At 42.4% G+C, this 23,925-nt stretch overlaps 1 long non-coding RNA gene across 1 annotated transcript; it reads left to right on the top strand.

Moving 5' to 3' along the window:
- The first annotated feature begins 15,946 nt into the window (after positions 1 to 15,946).
- On the top strand, positions 15,947 to 20,821 carry LOC119120562. Its single transcript, XR_005097541.1, has 2 exons — positions 15,947 to 16,078; positions 19,914 to 20,821. It is a non-coding gene; the product is annotated as an uncharacterized LOC119120562 (long non-coding RNA).
- The last annotated feature ends 3,104 nt before the right edge of the window (positions 20,822 to 23,925 follow it).

The raw sequence follows: 23,925 nt of genomic DNA on the forward strand, positions 1-23,925 counted from the left end.
ATTGAAGCATTTCTTTTTGCAGAGCTATAACATAGAAGTAAAGGCCAGGTTTAGATCTCTGATAAGTTCATTCATATCGTAAAATGACAAAACCCATTGCATCATATGCTCTACCGTATCGAATTGAATCGAATCATAATCATACTGAATCAATAATGAATCAATCCGACTCTCAATCGTTTCGCACCACATGTATCAGGTAGTACAGCAAATCATGTTTCATTGGACAGATGAATATCCCTACTAAACTGTACTAAAACTAGTGCATGCATGATTAAAAAACACTATAAAAACCAAAAATAGATGTATTTATTTTTGTATAATGTATCTCCGAGTTTAGTTTTGACTTGTACCATTATGTTAATTGTTTGGGGGGGAAAAACAAGTACATGTTCAACATTTATAAGAAAAAGATAACGCTATCTTTTAGACTTCCAAAACAGTTGGAGTTGAAGAACATGGCCACCAGCCAAAACAACGCAGGTTCGATTCCCCTGATCAGTGTGTATCAAAACCAAAGTTTTGAAAAGTTTGCTTAAGCCTGCACTGCTCTGCGTTGCTGTTTGTTTGCATATCTTTTACGCAGAGAATGTGTGCCATTGACACACGCACTCACAGGGAGAGTCAGGTGGTCAAGGGAAGTGCCGAGGGCAGCGAGCCAAGCAGGGCCAGACAACAGCTATGACAACGAGGGGAGGGAGGCTGACGATGAACACTGTACTATGCTGCTGTTAAAGCTGCGGGTCAAGTTGCCTTGGGGCTCGCGGCAAGCGAGTGAGCGAGGGCAACGCGACCTGGATGTGAAGCAGAAGCACATATCCAAACCTTGGACTTCTCAAGCGCAACTCGACAGCAAGGAAAGAGCAGTTGGAGGGATTCAAGCTAGGCGCCGGACAACCTGGAAGCGGGAATTTCACACATCGGACAGTGAAACTCAATCATACCAAATAAATAATAATTAAAATTGCAAGTATCAACAAGTCCTTGCAAGTCCTCAAAATGATCATCGAAGTTTGACACATACAAAATGCTGCCTAATAAAGTCCTTTCCCATCTGCACTTGAGTAAAATGACCTCAGTAGTAAGCGAGCTCGAGTTATCTTGGCAGCGATTCGGCCTGGCTCAGCTTGAGCTCGTGTCCCCGCCGTTCGCGAGACTGACGTCCATGCAAATCATAACAGAGGCGAGCGGCCGGGGTTCAGAAGGCCCCCGCCGGCCCACCCCGAGCTGCCCGCTAAGACAGACAAACAGACAGACTGGGACAAATTGGGACAATCGACCACCCCCCCCACCCCCGCCACCCTACCTTCCATTACCACCCACTCTTCCTCGCCGTCGCAGCAGCTTCTGCTCAGGGGGCTAATTCCACCTTCAGATCACCATTTGTACTTATTATGCTGACATAATTAATCCCCTGTTGTGATCAGTGGGGGCATGAGTGGGGGCCTCTACGCCTCATTGGTACCCCCCCTCACCCCACCGCCCTTCTCTCTCTGTCCAACTTGTCTGGTGGCAGAGGTCTATCTCTTCATAATCCGCTGCGTGGTTATTGTTTGAGCTGGTGGCCCGCCGGCGCTTTAATGGTGACATACTTTGCAGAGTGTATACATCATAATTGGGCATCATGTTGTATCTATATTTATTTCATTAATTAGTGTCATGTTGGATTGTGTTTTAAATGTTTGTTAATGAATTTAATAATGAATTAATTTAATGAATTAAGACATTTTGCATTTGTTTATATCCTTCCAAATGTCATTTTGTGCTCAGTTGACCTTGTTTAGACCTAGCAGATTCCCCAACCAAGGTCCAACAGGTGTTTTTTTTCTCTTTTTCCTTTCTCAATTTCACTACCAGGCTACCCATAACTTTGTTCTGCTTGCAGCAAATTTTTGCTTGTTGTCTTTTGTTATTTTGTGAATAACAGTGTTTGAGTTGTCTCCCATTTTTATTTTGGAGTGCAGCCTCTCTTCTGTTTTGATGTGAGTCAAGGTTAAGACAAGCAGATATGGAAAGCAGAACAATGAGGGAGGATGAGGTTTAGATTGGTGGGGCGGTAGTGGTGGGGGGGCAGTCTCATCAAAAAACACCAGCTGGATTAATAAATCCACATCTTAAAGTGTCGGCCGGATTACAAGCGAAACATACGCTGGCAAGGCTGAGCAAACATTATGGGAATAATAACACGCACAAATGATCAGTGCCGGGTGGACAAACGCAAGGGTGCTTCTGAGAAATCAAAGAGACTGATGCTTGCTTGAACTTTGACGCAATGCTGTGTGTGTGTGTATGTGTGTGTGTGTGTGTGTGTGTGTGTGTGTGTGTGTGTGTGTGTGTGTGTGTGTGTGTGTGTGTGTGTGTGTGTGTGTGTGTGTGCATGTGTGTGAGAGAGAGAGAGAGAGGTCAAAGCTCGGTGGAAAAACACAGTTTGTGCAAATATATAATTCAAGGAAATTGTCCGCATATTCAATATCTTCATGTAAGCTTGGTCAATAAAAAACAGGTTGCAATGAAAAGGCAAAAACAAAAAGGTAAATGTTTGCAAAATTGATCGCCTGTCAGATGAGGAACTTTAGACTTGTTTTGGTGTCGATTCCACTTCATAATGCTATTTGGGTCAAAATTAATCTATAACCGAGACTGATACTAAAGAAAAGCATGTTGAGGAAAATAACGAACATTACAACTCCCTGTTCAAATTGTCATCATCAAAAAAAGCACATCATTTGTTTCCAAAAAGAAAATATATAATATAATATAATATAATGCTTTAAAGTTCCTCATTCACCACCTCTGGCCTTCATGCTGATGAATGGGGTAAAAAAAAAGAAATCAACAAAAAAAAAAAAAAAAACATCCCCAGCGTCAAGGTTGCTTCTCAGCGTTATTATGGATGCGATTTCCCATGTCGCTTTGTGAACATTTCCGTGATCAGACACTACAAAACCTTATTTGACCATCCGGAACATTTGGCATTGCACCTGCTACAGCGATGGGAAGCCGTCTGTTATTTTCACCCTCAAAAGAAGAGCGTGTACAGTCAACAGCTGCATGTACCACAGTAGGAATTTGTAGCAAAAAAAAAAAAAATCACTTCATGTCATTATATGGGTAAGAAAGGAACCAGTCGAACCACAATATCGTTTACCCTGAAAGAATTCTCATCAGACAGAGACCCCCCCTCGCCCCACCCCTTTTCACTTTCCACTCCTCATATTTACATAAAAGTTCAGCTGCATATTAAAAGGCGCTAAAATATTCACACTGTCAAAGGTGGTCAAAGGCTTCTGCATTCACACAGGAGCTGACAAAGAGGCGGCGCTCAGCGCTAAGCCAAAAGACCACTGTTGAAATAAATCAGTGCATACAAAAGACACAGGGAGATAATGGGGCGGGGAAAAGCTGGGCCCGGTCCAGAAAAGAGGGAGAAAAACTCACATAGCAAGCGAGCAGCTGGCTGGGAACAAAGTCTGCGCATAGATTAATATTTAGTTTGCGGCACAATTTGTCCGGGACATACAGTATCACAGGAGGGAAAACATCATAACTCCCACAGGGCTTCAACCTTGCTGTGAATCAAAATCTAACAAACAACATGAAGAGGGGGTGAATAGAAAAAATAAAACATACAAAAGTTGGCAGATGGTTGGGAATGAAGGCTTGGAAGATGGGAACAGAGTAACCCAGAAACATCCGCTGATGGGACGTTGAGGCTTTGCGCCAGGATGTCAGCAATAAGTGTGTCATGGAAGAGTGGACGGGATTCATTCAAATATGGATCATATCGAAACCACAGCGAATAAAATGAAACAAAGAATTGCCTACATTATTAACTAAAATGTACAGTAGGTTTTGTAGATTAACCAAACCTAGTTATGTTTACATTACCGAACAAAACAATAGCTAGCAAAAATGAGTCAACTTTTTAAGTTTTCATTCTCAACAAGTGAGTTAAGTTTTTTCCCAACAAGTAAGCAAAGTGTAGCTAAGGTTTATTTCTCATCTTAAAAAATTGCTACTTTTAAAAAAGATTAAAGATTAAAGTCCCAATGATCGTCACACACACACCTGGATGTGGTGAAATTTGTCCTCTGCATTTAACCCATCCCCGTGTGATTTTAATCCATCCCCTGGGGGAGAGGGGAGCAGTGAGCAGCAGCGGTGCCGCGCTCGGGAATCAGTTGGTGATCTAACCCCCCAATTCCAACCCTTAATGCTGAGTGCCAAGCAGGGAGGCAATGGGTCCCATTTTTATAGTCTTTGGTATGACCCGGCCGGGGTTTTGAACCCACAACCTTCCAGTCTCAGGGCGGACACTCTACCACTAGGCCACTGAGCTGGTTTTACATTCCAAACAAGCTAAAATAGCTAATATACGCAGCTAAGATTCACTTTCCCATAAAGCAAGTGAAATATAGCTATCGTTATTTCACATTCACAATAAATGGAATTACAGACGCTAATGATATATGCACAACAAGTGAACAAAATACAGCCAAGTTTACGTTCCCAATAAATGAGTAAAATGTAGTTAAGTGGGTAAAATATAGCTTAAGCTAAGGTTAATTCATATTTCTAACAAGTGAGTAAACTGTAGATAAGACTTGTTTACCTCACAACAAGTTAGTAAACTGTAGCAAAGATTTGTTTACATTCCCAACAAATCAGTCTAAATGTCATTTTATTGAGGTAAAATAATGTTAGCGATGCTTTTCTTTAACTGTACTCGAGTGCTTGCATTCTCATGCAGTGACCATTCGGCCTCTGCTTAGAGTTGACTTGACTTTTTATGGAGCACTCCTTTCCATCTTGCCGTTTGAAGTAAGCGCGGTCTGCCCTCCTGTCATTTCCTGTTTCGGGTGAGAGCACCGGGCGACCGCTGACGACGTCGGTAATTAAACGCAGCGTGGAACGCCCCATAGAGCGGCCCACTCGGCTGATGTTACGCCGACATAATGCCTCATTGGTGGGCGCTAAGGTTCACTGAACGGAACATTTACTCTGCGGGGGATGGGGGTGCACACAGCCCGTAGCTTTGGGAGGTTTATTTACATTTTGGACTGGGACGAATGAAATTCACTATTTTTCATTGTGCATTTTTTTTGCTGTAAATTTTAAAGGCCGCTAATAGAAAAAGCACATTTACAGTAATTGCACCAGGAATATTAAAGTAAATTCCAATGCACACACGTCTGTTCCTGGTTATGATTAAACCAGAGTCGAGTTGGGCCTCCATGGCACATTAATTTCATAGCTCTATGAATTTACTGCCCTTTTTTTTTTTTAACAGGAAGACATTTGAGGGGTCAAAGTCAAGGGCCCAAGGTTCGGCTGAGACACAGCTGGAAAGCTGCCATTTGTTGACACTTTACAGGTCTTTTTTTCAAAGCAGATACAGAGGCGAGTGAGAAAGTGACAAAGTTTGGATTTGAGGGGTAAAATGAGATTGGGTATGGGTAGGTTGGGTAAGGAAGGTGGAATGGAAGGAGAGGTCAAGGGAAGGAGAGCTGGGTTCGGGTTAGGTAGGTGGTGAAGGTATTTTGTTTTAAAAAGATTTTGGCTGTCTAAAGAAGCCGCTATAGCATGATTCTATTCAAGACAACACTGGCATGCAAATAGAAGTTCCGAAGAAAATAAAGTCCAGGAGAATCCAATTCCATATGTATCACATTTATATGCTGTAAAAGCACATGGTCTCATCACATACATGCAAATGAGGCCGTAGTGTGTCAAAGGTTTTTAAGCGAGCATTGTGCGAGTGTCAGCCAGAAGGCGCCGTGTGTAACCGTTTCTGTCGTGGCCTGACAATTTGATAGTTTCTCACACCTTACCCGTGCCAAGCCCCCTCCCCCGACCCTTTTCTACTTTGCCACCATTTCCGCCAAACTTAAAGCCAAGCACAAAATATGGAGCGTCTAATCCTTGGGCCTCATGTAGCAGGGGCCTTTTAACAAATGGTCGAGTGTTCGAAACAAGTCTCCTTTCTCGCTGTGCAGAAATAGGAGTGCAAATAAAAAGAAAAGTAATCGTTCTCACTGTTCCAATATTTTTGGAGCAGAGTTTGGGGAATTTTGGAATCTTTGATGTTGCTGCTGTCCACTTTCTCCCTAAAGGCGCTGAAATACTTTGAGCCTCTTGCGCTACCGCTTCTATCGTAGATTACAAAGGTGGCCAAGTCACACAGCTGCTCCCACAATGAAGCAGTCTCAGCTCCAGCGATGTTTGAAATACAAAATCAGACCAGTAGAAGAAATGAGCGTCGGGTGTTAATCTTCACACACTTGTCGCGTCTTTACGCTTTTCCCTTTCTCACAGTCCCATCTTGCTCTGAAGTCAAGTCCTCATCGACCCTCACAGACAGTATAAAAGAAGAATTTACTACCTGTGGCTTCAGCAATATATTTTAGAAATTTAGATTGAAGTCAACAGTTGTCCAAAAAATGTCCAAATTCCTGGTTAAAGGTTGTTTTGTGGCTCCTTCTACGTTGGACAATCTCTAAAGCGGTCGGAAATTTATCGCACTTACGTTTGTATTGAATATATTTGCTCCAAACTAATTGACCGCTAGGGCGAGAGGCGCTGAATTAGGCAAATGGGGTCCAGGATGAGAAGTTGGACTTGATTTATTGCTTTCAATGCAATTCAAATCAATGGCTCCATTGCATTTCCCAGCTGAAATCATTGTCATGCCTAAGAAAAGAGAGATTAAGCGGCCCTAATGAGTTCCAGCGCTTGAATGTGTCGGCTCACCATTCAGGGGCGAAATCATATTTAATGGCTGACACTCAGTTCATGGCAGGTCCTTCTTTTTCTCAGTGTCGGGTCACCTTCGTCACCGGGAAAGCCCATTCAGCGATCGAAGGGGGGGGGGGGTAGGGGGTAGGCTAAAGATATGCTGCGAGGTTCATGAAAAGAGGCGTGTGAGAAATGAAAACGGTAGGAAAAAGCGGCTGATTTCGACTCGGACGGATGACCTCACTGTGCCAAACGGCGAGACTTCAGCCGCTTTTGTTTCTACGAGAAGAGCTTTTAATTTCATTTCAGGCCAGACGTGGCAGTTGCCTCGGCTAAAAAATGTTGCGCGACGCTAATAAATTAGGATGCTGTTTGGCTTCGTTTGTCCGGATGAGTCCGCTGTTATATTTGCGCATTCATTTGCAAATTCACTCCTTACAATTAATTCGAATGGGCCGATAAAGAAAGTGGAGCATGGCCATAATTTGGCTTTGGCCTGACAAGAACGCTGTTATCCCGGCTTTTTTTTTTCCCCAACCGCCTCTCTTCTTAGCCACTAGATTTACTTCTTTACTCTTGCTTGTTAAGACACGGACAGCATCAAAACATATTCATTTCCATCCGCCAATCAATGCGACGGCTGTAATTTGAGCCCCCCCTGTTGATGGCAATACACCCCGATGAGGTTAAAAGACATTAGGGCCAGCGGGTATGAGATTAACAGTCATTGGCTGACAAATGGAAAAGAAGGGTCGTCCCAGCTTATTCCAGTTTAATAAGCGAGCGATCCATCCCATTGATTATTCAAGCGCTAATATGCCGCAGCCAAAAATCAATCGGTAGCGTAGCGCTCATTTCAAAATGAATGCAATTACTGTTAATGCTGAAGAAGAAAATAATCAGTGAGGAAAGAGGCTCTTGTTTTAATTTGTTCAGATGCTGCCCATCTTGTTGCTTGTTAGGCCTAACATAGAAGTATGACATTACATAACTTTATTAATATGTGCATCCAGAGTAAAGGATGACATAGTGTAGCGTAGAATAGCATAGCATGACGTAGCAAGGCAAACCAAAACATTAATAAATTTAATGGTGACGTCCATCTAATGGCAAAGCATTGCATAGCTCATAGCATAAAATAGGACATAGCATAGCATAGCATAGCATAGCATCAACTACATGTCCATCCAGTTTCAGAATACCAGATCATTGCTAAACCACGTCTCAGTGACATTTTAAGTCATCTCTTGTCTGCAACAATTCATTCAGGCTTCCTCCTATGAATTGTATTTAATTGGATGGATTTTTATGGATCCATTCACGGGCTCGCTCCCAATTGGACACACCAAGTGAGAAAAATAAAAATCCCGCACATTCCTCTGTAGAATTCATTTCAATCCCCACTTAAGTCTCTCTAATCACCCGGACAACCAATAAAGCTGTTTGCTTTTTTCCAATCATCTCTAGTTAGAGAGAGAGGGAGAATACGAGAGAGAGAGCATGAGAGAGAGAGAGCCACCATTACTGGATAATAAAGCATCCATATGGTGTAAATGTTGAGCCGTTGGAAATCCTTTTAAGCTCAACTGGACGGCAACCTGGCAGGAAAGGTCACCAAGACAAGTGTCTGACCTGAGCCTGTTTCATTTTGGGTTATTTTGGAAGAGGCCAGTACATATAAAAAATACAAATATGAGACGATGTCATGCTCATAATTTAAAGAGTGATGCGATGAAGATGTAACGATGAAACCGCCGTCACAATGACACAATACTTGTGACTGAACACACTTCTGCCCCAAGCCACTCTTGGCAGAACGTCCTCAACACAAAAGGTTCACTATGCTGACAAGTCAACTGGAAGGCAGCTTAAACTTTGAACCCGGAGGTCAACTCATTGACACCATTGGTTGCCTGGGTTGTCATGCAAACTCAACAACTTGTGAATGATACGCACAACAATGTCGGTGTGATCTTAAAACACAATGACTACTTCATGAACCATTTTATGTAGTTTTCGACTGAGTAAAACAATACACAGATAGCTTTTAAAATTACATTTATCACCAGCCTGAGTCAAAGTTGTTTTTTTCCGCCGCCTAATTTCCCGGAGGTGGAGTCGGACAGGTGCAGTAGCAGCTATTGTTTACCTCTGACGGGATTATTTGTACCTCTCAAATACGCAGGTATCAGAGGGTGAGGCGGGCGTATGTCGACAATGGCCGGATTTCTCCTAGCATGCAGGTCGTGTAATTTTAGCTGCTCTGTAATTAGGGGCTGAACCGTCAGGACCTGGGGGACGCCTGTCTACAAATGTGGAAGAAGTCCTACCGGAGGGAGTCAACTAGTTTGTTCCCTAATGGCCATGTTTCAAGTTGAGCAGTCTTTGTTGTACAATTTGCAAGCTTGACTTTGTACATCTAAACACTTTGAAAGAAATCTTAATCTGGGAACTGGTGCGGCCGTGTTGTTGTATTCCGCAAACCATTTGTCAGCTATCTTAGTTTAGCCATTTAGCCAAACTTTGTCGTGTAATGTCCAACGCTGACAATGAGCTCAACTGTGACGGGAAAGATTAAAAGTGTGTTGTTGGAAGCCCTGCTCCTGGTAGCTCCTTGACTGAGTATTAAAGCTCTTAACATTTGAAACGTCTCGCCCTTTATTTCAACGACATCATGACTAACGTTGGCTCCATCATCAGGGAAACTGGACTGTTGTGGCTGCCGGAAAAATAGTGTCAACGTAGCTTTAATTCCGCAATAGTCACATGGCTGAAATTTTATTCAGTGATATCTGTACATTTACATGCATAAAAAAAAAAAACATTGGGTCGAGGCCTCATAAAAATCCTCGTGCTTATCAAATCAACTCTCATGGATCAGGCGCACGCTTCCCAACGAGAGACTTATAATTGAGGGTGACAACTGAGAGTGATTGAAATGACGAATGAGCTGCATTAACTTCTCTGATGGCGAGCATACAAAGAAAAAAAAAAAGCATACGTCCTGACGAATGCTTTTAATGCCATTGAGAGGACGCGGGCAGACAGATCGCACGTCTCGTCGCACGGAGCTTACATATATCCTCGCCGTGTGCGTCTGAGCCCGCCGAGGAATGACAAAAAGCTCAACGGGGGCGTCTGTCTCACCCCCCCCACACGACCTCAGTTTGTGATTAATCTAAGTCTGCCTCATTTTAACAATCCATCCATTTTCTGGACCGCTTATCCTCATAAGGGTCGCGAAGCCTACCTCAACTGACTTTGGGCGAAAGGCGGGGTACACCCTGAACTGCTTGCCAGTCAATGGCCTCCTCCATCTTCTCCCCCACATACATGTGACATACATATGAACACGACATAAAAAGCTCACGGCTCAGATTTATACTCCCCCGTTAAAAAGTAAGTGAGCTGTTAAAGTTGCAGGCGCTCGGACGCCGAATGATCGATAACGTCACTCGTTCTTAGGCCGCTGTTAGTGAGTGAACACTTTTGTGTTTACAATGTCTCCACCCGTATAATTTTAACACGGCCAATGATAAGGTGCAATAAATGGCAATGTCTTGGATTAAGCGGTTAAAAAAGTTCCTCCGAGTGCGGTCGTAGTGTTTAGCACTGTTCTTGGTAAAGATGGCGATAAATAAGGGCGAATGGCGAACTTTGCAACGTCTCTTAATTATAAAAGTGGTTTTCAAACTGTGGTCCGTGGACCCAAGGGGGTCTGCACGATATAGTCTGGGTTCCCGCAAAACAACAAATGTCACGTTTCAAAATGTGCATACGAACAAAACAAACGGAGATTCTGACTTGTCACGCAACACTTTGCTCATTCACATGAACATCTGTCAAAAATCTGTTCAAGACGTCTGCCGGATTTGTTTGTGTCATAATAAAGGCGAGCGTTCATAAGAGTGGCACCATTCACGTTCACTTTCCCCCGTCTCCTCTCCGGCTGTGAATGCAAACGGCACGAAGCGAACAAACCGCATGAAATGAACTATTAATCTGTTCCCCCAAAGGAATTACGCTTGCCACACAGAAGCTTGACAGCCGCAATTGGACGCCGCTTGTCTGGTCAACAAACAATTTCACTGGGCTTCACTGCCTTTCAAAAGCCACTGTTTTCCTTTTCCCCCCTCTCTCTCTCCAAGCAGGGCCCTGATCATGTGAAAAAATGTCAAAAGCTTTTCTTCAGATGTCAGCCGGAGAGAGTTAGAATTTCCAAACATGTTAATCCGCGCCAGCGTTAAAGAAAAAAACAGAAAAGAAACTCGAGTCATTCAGCATTCTGGAAAACGTTTGAAAAGTGAGTGCACCCCACCATATGGTCCCCAGTACCTACAATGCAAATTGTTACATCATGACTCTCATCATATAAACTATGGCTTTATGCTGCAGATTAGCATGACTGGATAATAGTTTTTTGTTTTAATACGGTCGGCGAATGCTGCACCTGCACAATCTCATGAGTTCCGAAAGAAGAACCGCCTTTTAAAGACGCACTTAAAAGGTACTTGGTAGAGCAAAGACCTCCGCCGAGGTGGACTGTGGTCTGAATGTAAATAGAAAGGATTTTTGGCATAGAACAGTTAAAAAAAAAAGTTTTTTTAAATGATCACGTGTATGTGCGTTACTCTGCATAGGCACTCAACACAAAAGTTTCAAGGAGGCTTTTGAAAGAAAGAAAAAAATATATACCGTAATTTTCGGACTATAAGTCGCGGTTTTTTTTCATAGTTTGGGTGGGGGGGCGACTTATACTCAGGAGCGACTTATATACATATATATGGTTTTTTTTCACTTTTTTGGGCATTTTATGGCTGGTGCGACTTATACTCCGGTGCGACTTATAGTCCGAAAATTACGGTATATATAAAATGAAATCGCTCAGTCAAGACTCAAGGGGAATAAAAATGGTAACACAAATGAAATATACTAATTATTTTGTATATATTTTATAAATATACCAAATATTTTAAATGATGAGTGTAAAAGTGTATTTATTACAGTAAACAGTAGCATGGTGTCTGTGGGGGGATCATAAAATAATGTAACCCTGAAACTGAAGCTGTCAACAGTTGTTCTTGTATTGGCTCACAGGTCAGAGGGGGGATAAAAAGGTGAGCCTCCCTCTGAACACCAAACACTCCCCTGGCCTCTTCCTACTCCTTCCTCTTCTGCGGCCTCTCATCATCATAATCATCATCGGTGGTCGCTCTTTTCCTGTCATCGCGCTCACATTCCCTGTCACGCCGCCGCCTGACGGACGAGGTGGCGTTTGATAATGGCATCAGGAAGCGGAGAGTCATGCCTTGTCATTAGATAGCATCAGTGCTTACTTATGACAGTGAGGGGAGTGTGCAGTCGGTGGGGGGGAGACAAGACCCCGGGCGGACGGACGGCTTCCTCATCGCCTTTATTTGGATGGCATTCTAGAAAAAAACAAAACTTTCCTGCTTTCCTTCATCACACCTGGGAGAAAATGTCTATATTTATATATCATTATTTTATTTAAAACCTAAAATGGAGGTCAATGACTTCCCGTGTTCGAGTCCACCTTCCCACAGTCAAACAAGTGAATTATGAGTGTATGTGTTATCGCTGATGTTTTATTTATTTATTTTTTTAAAACAAAAGTGGGACAAAAGGTGAGTCGGTGAAAAGCAAAGCCCTGCGAGGCCGGATAAGCGTGGCACAAAAGGAAGAATAAGAATATGTGCGCTGTTAAATTGAATTATGGAATGGATGTGAGCGCTCGTCCCCTCCTCTTACAGATGGCTGACAATCCCACTGCCTGTATAATTGTATGGCTAATAAGGAGTAAAGCCAATTAGGCATTTAAGTGCGCTATAATCACTGGGGATTGCACAGATGAAGAAAGGAGGTAGAAAATCAGGCCAAAGGACAAATGAATACCCCCCCTCCTCACCCCACTGCGCTTCTTATTCTCCTCATATAGGAAACACACACACACAATTGTACAGATACGACTAAAAACTCCACTATTGACGTATCCATTCATGTATTGTCCTCCGTTGCTATGTGAGGGGCTGCATAGCAACCACACAACACAACACCTATATAGAAAATAATTAAATAATAATGATGAGGGGGGTTCCCCCCCGTTCTTGCTTAATGGCGACAATATGTAAAATGACTGTTTTGGGGTTTGGGCAAATGATTTATAAACTTATTTAGCTTTTAAATGGAAAAGAAAATCCCATAAGGGGTTCATATTTTTTTAAACATTCCAGTGGGGGCAATACTGAGAGCGTTTTAGTGGGTCGTGCTGGGACCCTCAAAATACATACAAGTACAATAAACTTTCTGATATTTGATCCATACATGTACAATTTTACAATATATCACACTCCTCCAAAATCCAAATAACTCCAAGTCCTTGGCTCTCTGTAGTTGAAGGAAATTAAAAAATAAAATTCCATCAAGAAATAATTAAATGTCCAAGATAAGAGCAGTTGCTGTTTTAGACCCTCACTGAGCTGGATACGACTCTACTGCATATGAGGACAAGCGTGTGAGTCGTAGACTTGGGCTAAATACCAAATGCATTTCAACACTCGCCGCAAAAGTGTTCCCATGTACTGTAAAACACCCAAACGGCATGCATCTCTCAATTTGGAATACCTGCAATAATTCTAGCAGCTGTGTGTTTTGTCAGAGCTGTGCGCCAAAAGTGTGAAGAACACACAGATTCTGAAAGATGGAGGAAGCTTACTTAAAAAAAAAAAAAAAAATACACCGGTAATTGTTGGATGGCGGTGTATCTGTTTGGCTAGCATGTCATAAAATAAAATAAATATAAAAAGCTCCAGACAAGCTGTCTGTCACGACACTTGTTTGCCAGATTACATTGCTCCCCGATGGGGCAGTAAAACATCATCAAACCCTCCAACTGCGCTGAAATATGTTCATTTTCAAACGTTAAAAAAAAAAAAAAAAAAAAAAGATGTTTGTCATCAAGGCAGGCGAGCAAGCCAATGGACTGCCGGATGGAGAGTTATGAAGTAGCAAAGGGTTGGGAAAAAAAATTGGAAGAAAGAGTCGGTCAAAGGAGGAGGAGGATGAGAAGGAGGGGGCGGCGTCTTGAAAGAAAAAGGTCATGAGTGGCAGCTTCGGCCACCTCACAAAGGGCCTTGACATCATCAGGTATTGAAGGGAGCGCAGAGGAGTTCTTTTTAAGGAGCACGGCCCTAATTACGTTTGCACTAAAACATGCCCGAGTGGCACGGGGTGGGGTGAATTAATACGCCCGGTTTGCCTTGAGAAGAAGGAATTTAGCTGAATGCGATTCCCAGAAATGGATTTTCACTCAAGTTCTTTGAACTACCATCAGATAGATGTTATTTTTTTGGGCATAGGGAAGTCCGACAAGCAACAAGTGGCGTAAATCACTCTTTAGTTTTGTCTGTTGCAGCGGTTGGTCAACCGGCGGTCCACGGCCCTCTAGAGGTCCATGGCGTTTTTTTACGGGTGGTCCGCAAAATTGAAAATGGAAAATAATTGTAATATTTTAAAAAATTAAATTGATTTATTACTTAGACTTGATTTATTTTCCAGCTCATTTTGTGAATCATTTACCCATCTAAATTATGTCAAATACAGCTGAGATTCCCAAAATAGACATACAGATGTAAATAAATAGCTTGTATCGATCTATCTTCCTTCGGTGCAACATAAAATAATATTCCGCCAAAACAGTGGTCCCCGAGTTGCTTCTTGGTTATACTGGTAGTCCCTTGGACAAAACCAGTTGAAAGCCCCTGGCCTGTTGGATCGTCGCCAATTAACAACCTCTCCGGTCCGCTACTCGGAACATCAACAACAATGCTTCCGCTGTTAGCTACGCCACTCGTAGCACGGCAGAGATAAACCGCCACAAGATTACCGACTGAGAGGTTAAGCCGTGTTCTTCGAAGCGAGGCGATATATATCACAGGCGGATTTCGCGGCATGATAGCAGGGTGACAAATTCACCAGTCGTATGATATTTGCGGCCTTCCGGGACGCTCCTTGACAGGCCGCGGAGGGTCGTCATTATCCCCGGCATGAACGAGCTGCGGTCGCCAAGCGCTCAGCCGGCAAATTCAATTAGCGTTCCCACGATGACGGCGCTTTGCCGACGGGGCCCGCACGCTGTAATATGATGTTATTATACACAGAAGATTCAATCTATTTCCTACGGGAGGCCTTTGTCAAGAACCGTACGGCGACACACTAATTCTAAGATGACAGCTTATTCACTCGACTAAACGGGAGATTGTCGTTTAGAAACCCAGACGAGTGACTGTCGTGGAACTACTTAGGGGATAATGGCCGCTATTGCAAGGCACAAAACCGATTTGCGGCTTCAGAATATTCACACCAGAATATTCAGTGTCTTAAAACACAACTTTTTCACAAAGGAATACAGTCTGAGCGTCTGGCAGTTTGTTCGGCCTTCACACTTTAAACTACTCGCGTCCCCCAGTGACAAGCTAACATGCTCCCACAGCGAGCTAAACATTAGCTCAAGATCCACCAATGATTCCCCAATCGGAGTGATGGATCGGCTATTTCCTGGCCTGGAGCCCATGATCTATTTTATGGATGTTCCCGCCGACATGGCCCACCATCGACGGCTTCCTTGTTTTTATTTCTCCAAGGAGCGAGAACACCTGTCCGCTTTAATCCCGCAGCCGTTCCCCTCCCTACGAGAATGCCGAACGGTGCTGCCGCGTGACATTGATGGGAACAAGACGGTATAGATTGACGCTTGGCAACAAAACACTCGCAGAGTGAGGCTTTTCTTCCCCCCCCCCCATCAAACTGCTGCTGTCTGAGTCACACACATCATAAATGAGCAACATGGGGTGAATGGAATCATATTTTCGTGAGTCATACCATTATGAATGCGGCTCATACTGATGACGCGGAATTTTCCCAGAAATGAACCGGCAAACTGGAATACAGTCATACAGTGGCACCTTGAATGTTAATGTTAGGTCTGTTCAATTCAGCCATGCTTGTACTTTTTTTTTTATTAAAGTTTGACATTATTGGTTGATTTCATGTCTTTTCATCAACAGGACCAGATGACTCATTAATCACACACACACACAGGGTTGTTATTATTCTTTCTCTGGTATGACATCACTTCAGGAAGTGACCCCCCTCACAGCCCACCTCTCCCTCTCATTCAGAGAATAAATTCCCAGCGGTCAACCTTATTTGTCCCTGCGGGGCCTTGGGCAGCTATGAAACAATCTGCCAGCAAGGTTAAACTATATTACGCCACTCGGGATAAACAAGTCTTGCAGCCTAATTGCAGAGGAGCCGACCAGCCTAGGTAAGGTCTTTTTTTTTTTTTTTTTAACTAAATGCAAATAATGAGTCAAGTTTGCTCAGCAATGAACGGATGGTTCTATCAGTTGTTCATGGAAAACAATTTGGCCTTGAATGCACAATGTTTGTACCCATGGACTTTTATGAAAGGTCCCATTTACAATTTCACATGACCCCCCTCCCCCTCCGCCCCGACAATCCACCCCCACCACCTCAGTGAGATAAGGACAGGAGTGTAATCAATATCTCAAAACACACACAAAGCTGAAGATAGTGTGTCATTACAGTGGCCAAGTGAACATTTTCACATCATCAACTTAAAACATCCCGACATCTATCTGTGTTAAAGTTCACGTCTCTCCTGGAAATGTCAGCAGATTTGGGTCACCATTTTTTTTGCCAGCGATACACTCGCTCTATAAAATTAGATTTTTTAGAGGTCCAAAACTGACTCAGTGGCGCCCCCTGGTAATTCAACAATTGCATCCTCAATTAAAACGAATTTGTCTATCATGCACGATATTGAAGAAGTCTGCCAAATTTGAATGAATTTGAAAATTTTGACTGAATTGCAGGGATGGTACCCTGCAAACCTCTACTTGGGTTGGATGATCATTTCAAAGACTCCAAAAAAAAACCCCGAGTCTAAAAGCCTGTTTAGTGTTTGCATCTTTAATTGGTCCCATAATAATTATTGTATGCCATGGGAAAAGAGACAAATGTTATTTTTTAACATTTCTAAAAATTGCCTTGTTTTCCAAGTCAACTAGAAATGCTTGGTTGCTGACAACTATTAGAATATAATCGACCAAACATATTTTGTATTCTAATAAAAGTAGACAAAGTCAAGTCAAGTCAAAAACAAAGGCACAATGAGTGTACTTGTTTCACTTTGTGGGAAAGATGGAAAATGACAGTCATTGAGCACTTACAACACTGTGGAAATTCATCAATGACTCAGATGTAATGCAATTTCTTTTCCCAAGATACTCAATCAGACAAGTTTAGAAATGAGCTTCAAGACAAAATTCACTCATTCGCTTTAACTAACTATTATACCCTGCTTTAAATGTGAAAACCTTCAAAAGAGATTATTATGCAGCTGCGAGCCCAACAAACAACCTTCTCTGGCTTTCTCTACTGGTCACTTCTGCACTTAAACCTGCTTATGGATTGCCTTTTCTGTGTGGCCTGAGAGGGGTCAAGAGGTCAGGCCCTGGCATGGCATTGTAGGAGTGATTGTTCTCCAAAGGCCTTGGGTGTGGAATCCATCATCATTAATGCATCAGCCTGCTCTTGTTAACCGGCTGGCCAAACAAGATGGAGAAGCTACATGGAAGGCCATTTTGAATTGGGGATCAAATTCTTCATTTTGGCTCATAATTGGTCTAAATGGGACGGCGCTAGAAAGGTCTCCAGGTCAGCAGATCGCCAATTGGAGCTTAACGCGTTTTGGTGGATATTTTTAGTGATAAGCATTCATCAATTAAGCATTGTTGATTTGTCGGTTTGGGCAAAATGTCTGGAAACAGTCCAAATGATTCCAAAATGGCCGCCTGAAAATCAGTATGGCAGACCTCCTGTGACTTATTAGTCATGGCTTCTTGAGACCTTTTTGATAGACAGAGAATTTCATGTTGCTAAACTAGATTTAAAAAAATATCCAAAGACAATACTCCAAAATACAAATAAAGAAACAATACAATTTCAATTGGATTCCTATGAAATGGGTCATGTGGAAAAAGAGGACCATCTGCCATGCCACAACGTCAGGATAGACCACCAGTACGACGGCCCCAACAGCTGCGCATCTTCACATTTGACGACGTCGCTTAAATGTACGTTTCTGTCGACGTGTTTACTCAAAGACTGCGAACCTGCCGGAGACATCGCCACCCGCCACTAATATTAGCGTTCCTCTATCTAACCCGACCAATTAAAAGTGTCCGCATGATATAGATGAGAGGAGCCAGCTGCTGAGGTTCCGCACAAAACCAAAGTCTAAAAGCAAACAATCTCCCCTTGCGCCCCTATTTGATCCTTGTTGCAGTTTAACCTTTGAACCCAAATGGGAAGCTAACTAATGAATTCCATATTTTTCCAAAGGCGGAGAGCAGGATTGGCTGTTAGTGACTATCAATCAAAAGGCGACAGAGCGGGATGGTCGCAGGTTGAACCAAAGAACCAAACCTCTGTTTGACCCCCCCCCCCCCCCCCACACACAAAATTTAATTTCTTTATCTTTTGGGGTTCTTTTGAGATGCCACCACAGAAGGACAAAAATGTGATGATAACCAAAGAATAGAAACAGAAGTAGTTGTGAGATCATAGAGTAATTTATAATTTTATGAAATCTGTGAGAAAGCCGTAGCAAATAAGCAAAGATTTAACGCTTAGAACCTCATAACTCCGTTTGTGGGGCAAAGGTGCTAAGCACTCACTCACCGTGCTGACCTCATTATTTTCTATGTGGGAAAAAACGTTTTGCAATCCCAACTGTGTCCCTGAACAACTTATATTTGACCTTCGGGTTTCCACGTTTATTTTATGACAAGTGTTCTTCAATGTGACTTAAATGAGTCCACTTTGCCTTTGTACGGAAGGTTTCCCATGAACGCCACTTCCTCTAATGTAACTCAGGCTGCAGGAACTTCAAATTGAGGCCTTTGATGAGCGCAAAGTTAACATCAGAAGAAGAACTAAGTCGGTGAAAGGTGACAAGCGACCGTGGGTGGGTTCATTGAGGTGGGAATGACAGGTGCGCGCTTTCCCTCCGAAGCGGCACATTAAGAAAAAAAAAAATGTTCCGAAACTATTGCGGCAGATAAGGAGCGTGTGAAAAATCGATGGGGGAGCTCAGTTGTGACGTGCTGACTAATTCTTGGAGGAGCGAGACAGAGCAAGGAAGGAGGCTTTTAAAGGACGTCCACAGGAGATAAACCAACGTTCACATGGGAACTGCAGTAGCCCCTTTTCCTAAAGTCACCAAACCTTTTTTTTTTTTAGTTGAGTGCTTTGAACAGTGGGAAAAAAATGAGGGGACCTGGGGGAGGGGGGGGGGGGGGGAACGGCGTAATCTCCCCTCCTAAGCCCTCGCCTATTTATCATGGTGGTAATGATAAGAATCTGATTTGGGGGTGGAGGAAAAAAAGGTGAACCCTGAGATGGGTCAGAGCCTCGCGCCGGGCGGTAACACGATCTGCAGGAGAGTGCTGATAACCCGGGACAATACCAGAGGGGGACGCCTGGCAGATAAATAAAACAAACAGGGCTATAAAAGTGGGAGGAGGGTGGTGGCCTTCCACACGTGGTGGCGGCGGCAACATCAGGCCTAAGAATAGGAACACAATGATGGCTGGAGGAAGAAGAGGGATGCTGGGGAGGAGATAAAGACAGAAAAGGGGGATGACACTTTTGGAAGAGGCCTGCAAACAAAAGTGACACAAACAACGCCGGCTTGTCTGTTTAGTTATTATTGTCACATGGAGGAACATGCTCAACATACAAATCTATGGCCTTATAATAATATTTATATGCAAGTTAGTTCAAAGACGGCATTCGAAATATTCTCAGCTGGAATTTTCGATTTACTGTAATGTCTGGACTATAAACTGCAGCAGCTAAAATTATAAACCACAGGTGTTTTAATTTCCATATATGAGAATATACGCAAATCATACAATGACATACAAATCATGAAAAATCCACATATAAGCCGCACTGGACTATAAATCGCGTGGCTCAAAGCTTGTCCAAAAAAGTAGCGGCTTATAGTTCGGAAAATACGATAATTCATATTCCACAGATAAAATGTTAATCAGAATACTTTTACGTTGCAGATTTGCCCCAAGGTTGCTAGCGGGCGTCTTAAGGTCACTCGATGACCCTCTGGGGCCATCCGAGGAACAACAACTTGGGAATCTTCGCTCTCTTGCAAAGTGAGGTCATGTTTTCCAAAAACCATGTTCTCATGTTGCCTGGCACACGCTATCAACATGCTTTGTGGAAATACGGCCAAGCAGACATACGGGCATCCTGTGCCATCGGGAGCGCTAACAATGGACGAAAAACAAGTCGCTGATACTGTACGAGCCGGTCCCTCCGGGAGATAAAAAAGCCGCCCCTTGTGTTGTGTGGCTTGTGTTTGCCTCCCACGTACTAGTGGATTAATGGCTGGAGCTGCTGTGCTGAGATGACTGATGACTTTAGAGCTTTGAACCCCCCCCCACACACACACACCAAGCTGTCACCTCACTGTCTCCGGCGGGGTCGCTGGACGGCGTCACCTCGCTCTTACAGGAGATAAAGGTGACAAGATGATGTCCCACAGGCCCCGCTGTCAATCGATGGATCATTAAAAAACAAAAGCACCTGCAGAGAATCACGTTCCTTTGCGTCAAGTTAGACTATATAAAATATAATGTTCAGTTTTAATAATCAAAGATTGTAATTCGATTATTATTAGATTTTTTTATTATTGTGATTGTAGTTAACACAGCAGAGCGAGTAGGTGCCGTTCCTAATATTTTGACCATCCCTCATACCTACTGTGATGACTCCTCACGCCGGAGTCATCAAAACACCTAATTATGACTCGGTCCTGACGTGCCCGCTCACGACTGTAAACATCCGCAAGACGATTTAGATGTGAATCATGGTTGAATTTATGGATGTATTACTTGTTTGTCATTCGGGGCGAGAAACATGTAGCGTCTTAGTTGAATGATTAAAGGAGACAGATCTTCTACCAAGTTTCTTGTACTATTTATTTTGAATGACAGTATAGTGGACATGCCATTTATTCTGAATTAAAGTAGATAGCAGTGCGATTGAGACAAGATCTATTTAGCTATGGATGTTTGATTATGACAGCGCTTCTCATTTGTTGAAAACTGAAGAAAGCCCATCTTTCATACTACATACATTCTCTGGAAAATTTAGCTTTTTTATTAGGACAAAGTTCCCAGAGGCTGGCGAGGCAATAAAAAGTCGAGTAGATAAAAGAGAAGCAGGCGAGGATTAGGAAAGGGATGAAAGCTTTAAAGTTTTCCATATTATCTTGTGAAAAGCCGTGTTCTTCGCTCGCTCCCATTACAGTTTTACCTTCATTACGTTGAAGGACACAAAGAACGTGCGTCCGATGGGATGCTTTCCACGTTTTCATTTGTAGTGAGAAAAAGGCAGTAAATTAGGGACGTTGTGGTGTGACTCATCCTCAAAAGCCTCACCCCTCCCTTCCTTCCTTTTTGGCGCGTCTAAGAAACTCTACGCGAGTCGTGCAGACTCATAAAAAGCAGCGGCGCAGAGACGTCGACATATCTGAAGCTTGCAAAGATAAACACACTCAGGTATTCATTGCACATTTAATAGGCTGCCGCAAAAAAAAAAATATATATATTCTGTCCTCTTTGGCTTTTGTGTTGATTGCACCTCTATTGTATTATAAAAAGCCAAAGTCTGAAACTGAGACCTGGAAATGAAGACTGAAATATTGATTTCTTATTTCATCTGTTTAGTCCACAGCATCAAATAATAAAAAAATGACTTGGCTTCACTATTACAATACTTTTGGATGGGCCGAAAAAAGTTAAAGGCAGTTCTAATGTAGAAATACAAGCAATAAATGTAGTCGGAATACAGAATGTATCCGTTTTATTTTTTAAAAAACCATCTGTGAAGTGTGCGGGCTTTGTACGCCACAGATGCTTCTTTTGTGACTCGCTCCAAATCTTAATAAGCTGTTAAAATATTTGCCGAGGCGGCTTTTCTTCATGTCTCTCCCTCTCTTTTTTTTATTGGTGTTATTATTATTTATACCTTTTCATGGGCAAAAAAATGGAGATGTCCACTAAATGTGATTGATTGGCCTTAAAAAAAATGGCCATTATTGCCATTAAGCGCCACATGTCAGCTGCCGCTTTTGTGGCGGCTGTATTTCTAAGCTAACCAGTGATCCATGAGCGCAGGCAGGAGGAGGAGGAGAAGGAGGAAGAATGTAACGCCCTGAAAGAAAATGCCCATCTCTCTCTCTCTCTATGGATCTGCCACATGATTAAAAATACAGCTGCAGACACGAGCGTATAAGAGGCAAAGCCAGTCAAAGAAAGAAGAGGGGGGGGAAGAAAGGGGTTGAACTCTGAATTATAGAAATCACTTCTTTTCAGGAGAAGAATAAAAGGCATCTTGGGGGCTGATGTATACAAACGTAGCAGTGTGCACGTGTGAGTGGGGGCAAAAACCTGGTGGAATGAGGCCAGGGATGCTAATGCTAGCACCGGCTAATGTTAGCATTCCACGGCTGTAGAAAAACTAAACGATGACATACAACAGGTGTTGCTAAACTTGCGTATCGAGTACTTTATAGTTTGATGCTAGCTAAATTGAAAATAGTTTCAACCTCATCTGTTTTTTTGGTTGATTTTCAAATAACAGGCAGTGTTCCAATTTTACTGGAAAACTGTAGAGTTGAATTATGCCACATAAATTAAATAAGAAGAAATTTAATCAAAGTAAAGATGATTTAGAGTCAAGCTGACATCTGTTAGGGAAGAAAAACTACATTTCATCTGCAAAAGCTGTGTTCATTGTCAAAATTAAAGTCGTAAAACCATCACGGAAACGGTCATAAAAAACTAGAGAGTCCTTGTCGGAATTTGCATATTAATCTAATGTTGCACCCGTCTCATTAAAACTTTTACTGGACACAATCAAATTGAAAAACAGGAAATTGTGTCCTCTGCCAAGAGAAATGCACATCAAGTGTCACACGACAAATCGTCTCTGGCCAAATTGAGTCAGAGTAGTAGTTTTAATGACATAAAAAGAGTGTGTTTAAAAAAAGAATACCTGTTATACTTTAAGATGCAAGCATCCTCCGAGTATTGATGAGGAAGTGTTGGTCCATAGTTCCAATTCATGCACAAAGTTGCGGTCGTGTCATCTGTAAAATAGTTAAGCGCCATTTATTGTCAAGAACACATGTTTATATGCATTGCGCAAAATTCGACCTCTGCGTTTAAACCCATCACAGTGGCAAACACAAGCAGCAAATATTAAAATCATAAGCCGAATCGATTATTGTGTTTAGTGTCTATAAAATCTTATTAATTTGCTTCATCTGTGCTCTGAATGGACCATTGTTTGTCAGTGAATGAATAATGGATGACCTGAAAAGTCATTGGATACGTCACCAGTTCAACATCTATTGAGTTGTTTTAGGAGGAAAAAAAGAATTGAGGCATAGCCCTAGCATATTTTATTTTATTTTATCATTAATGCTATTTTATTTTCTGACTTTATTTTATTTTGCAAACAAAGTTCATACATGACTCAATATTATAAGATGCACATTGCAAACCAGAATTCAAATCAACGCAATCAATGTTAAATTCAAGATAACAACAGACAAGGTTAGCAATGAGTGCAGAGCGGGATATGCCTCGACGATGAGGTCACAGTCCAAGTCCCATGCGTCAAAACCCACTTGGGGGGTTAACTTGGTGGGCGAGCACATTCAATTAAATCATGAAAACACATCCATCATTTCAAGCAGTACGCAGGTCCTTGATACTTCCTGATTTGTGAATCCCCTTCAAAAAAAAGATAACAAAAAGCTGCCCTTGTGGAAAGTGTCTGATATCGGTGTTATTCCAAACATGACAAAGTGGGTTAAATAGTTTTGTCAGCTCCGTTTTCTGCTGATGGATGATTATAAAGAAAGGTCAAGTGAGTATGTATCTTTTTACATTTTCTGATGCCATCATTAAGAAAATGATTTTGCAGGATATCCAAGTCAAAGTGATATCATTATGAAAATGTTTTTTTTTTTTTATGAACGGTACTACTATCAAA

This window comes from Syngnathus acus, chromosome 3, assembly GCF_901709675.1.
Source record: "Syngnathus acus chromosome 3, fSynAcu1.2, whole genome shotgun sequence".
Lineage (NCBI taxonomy): Eukaryota > Metazoa > Chordata > Actinopteri > Syngnathiformes > Syngnathidae > Syngnathus > Syngnathus acus.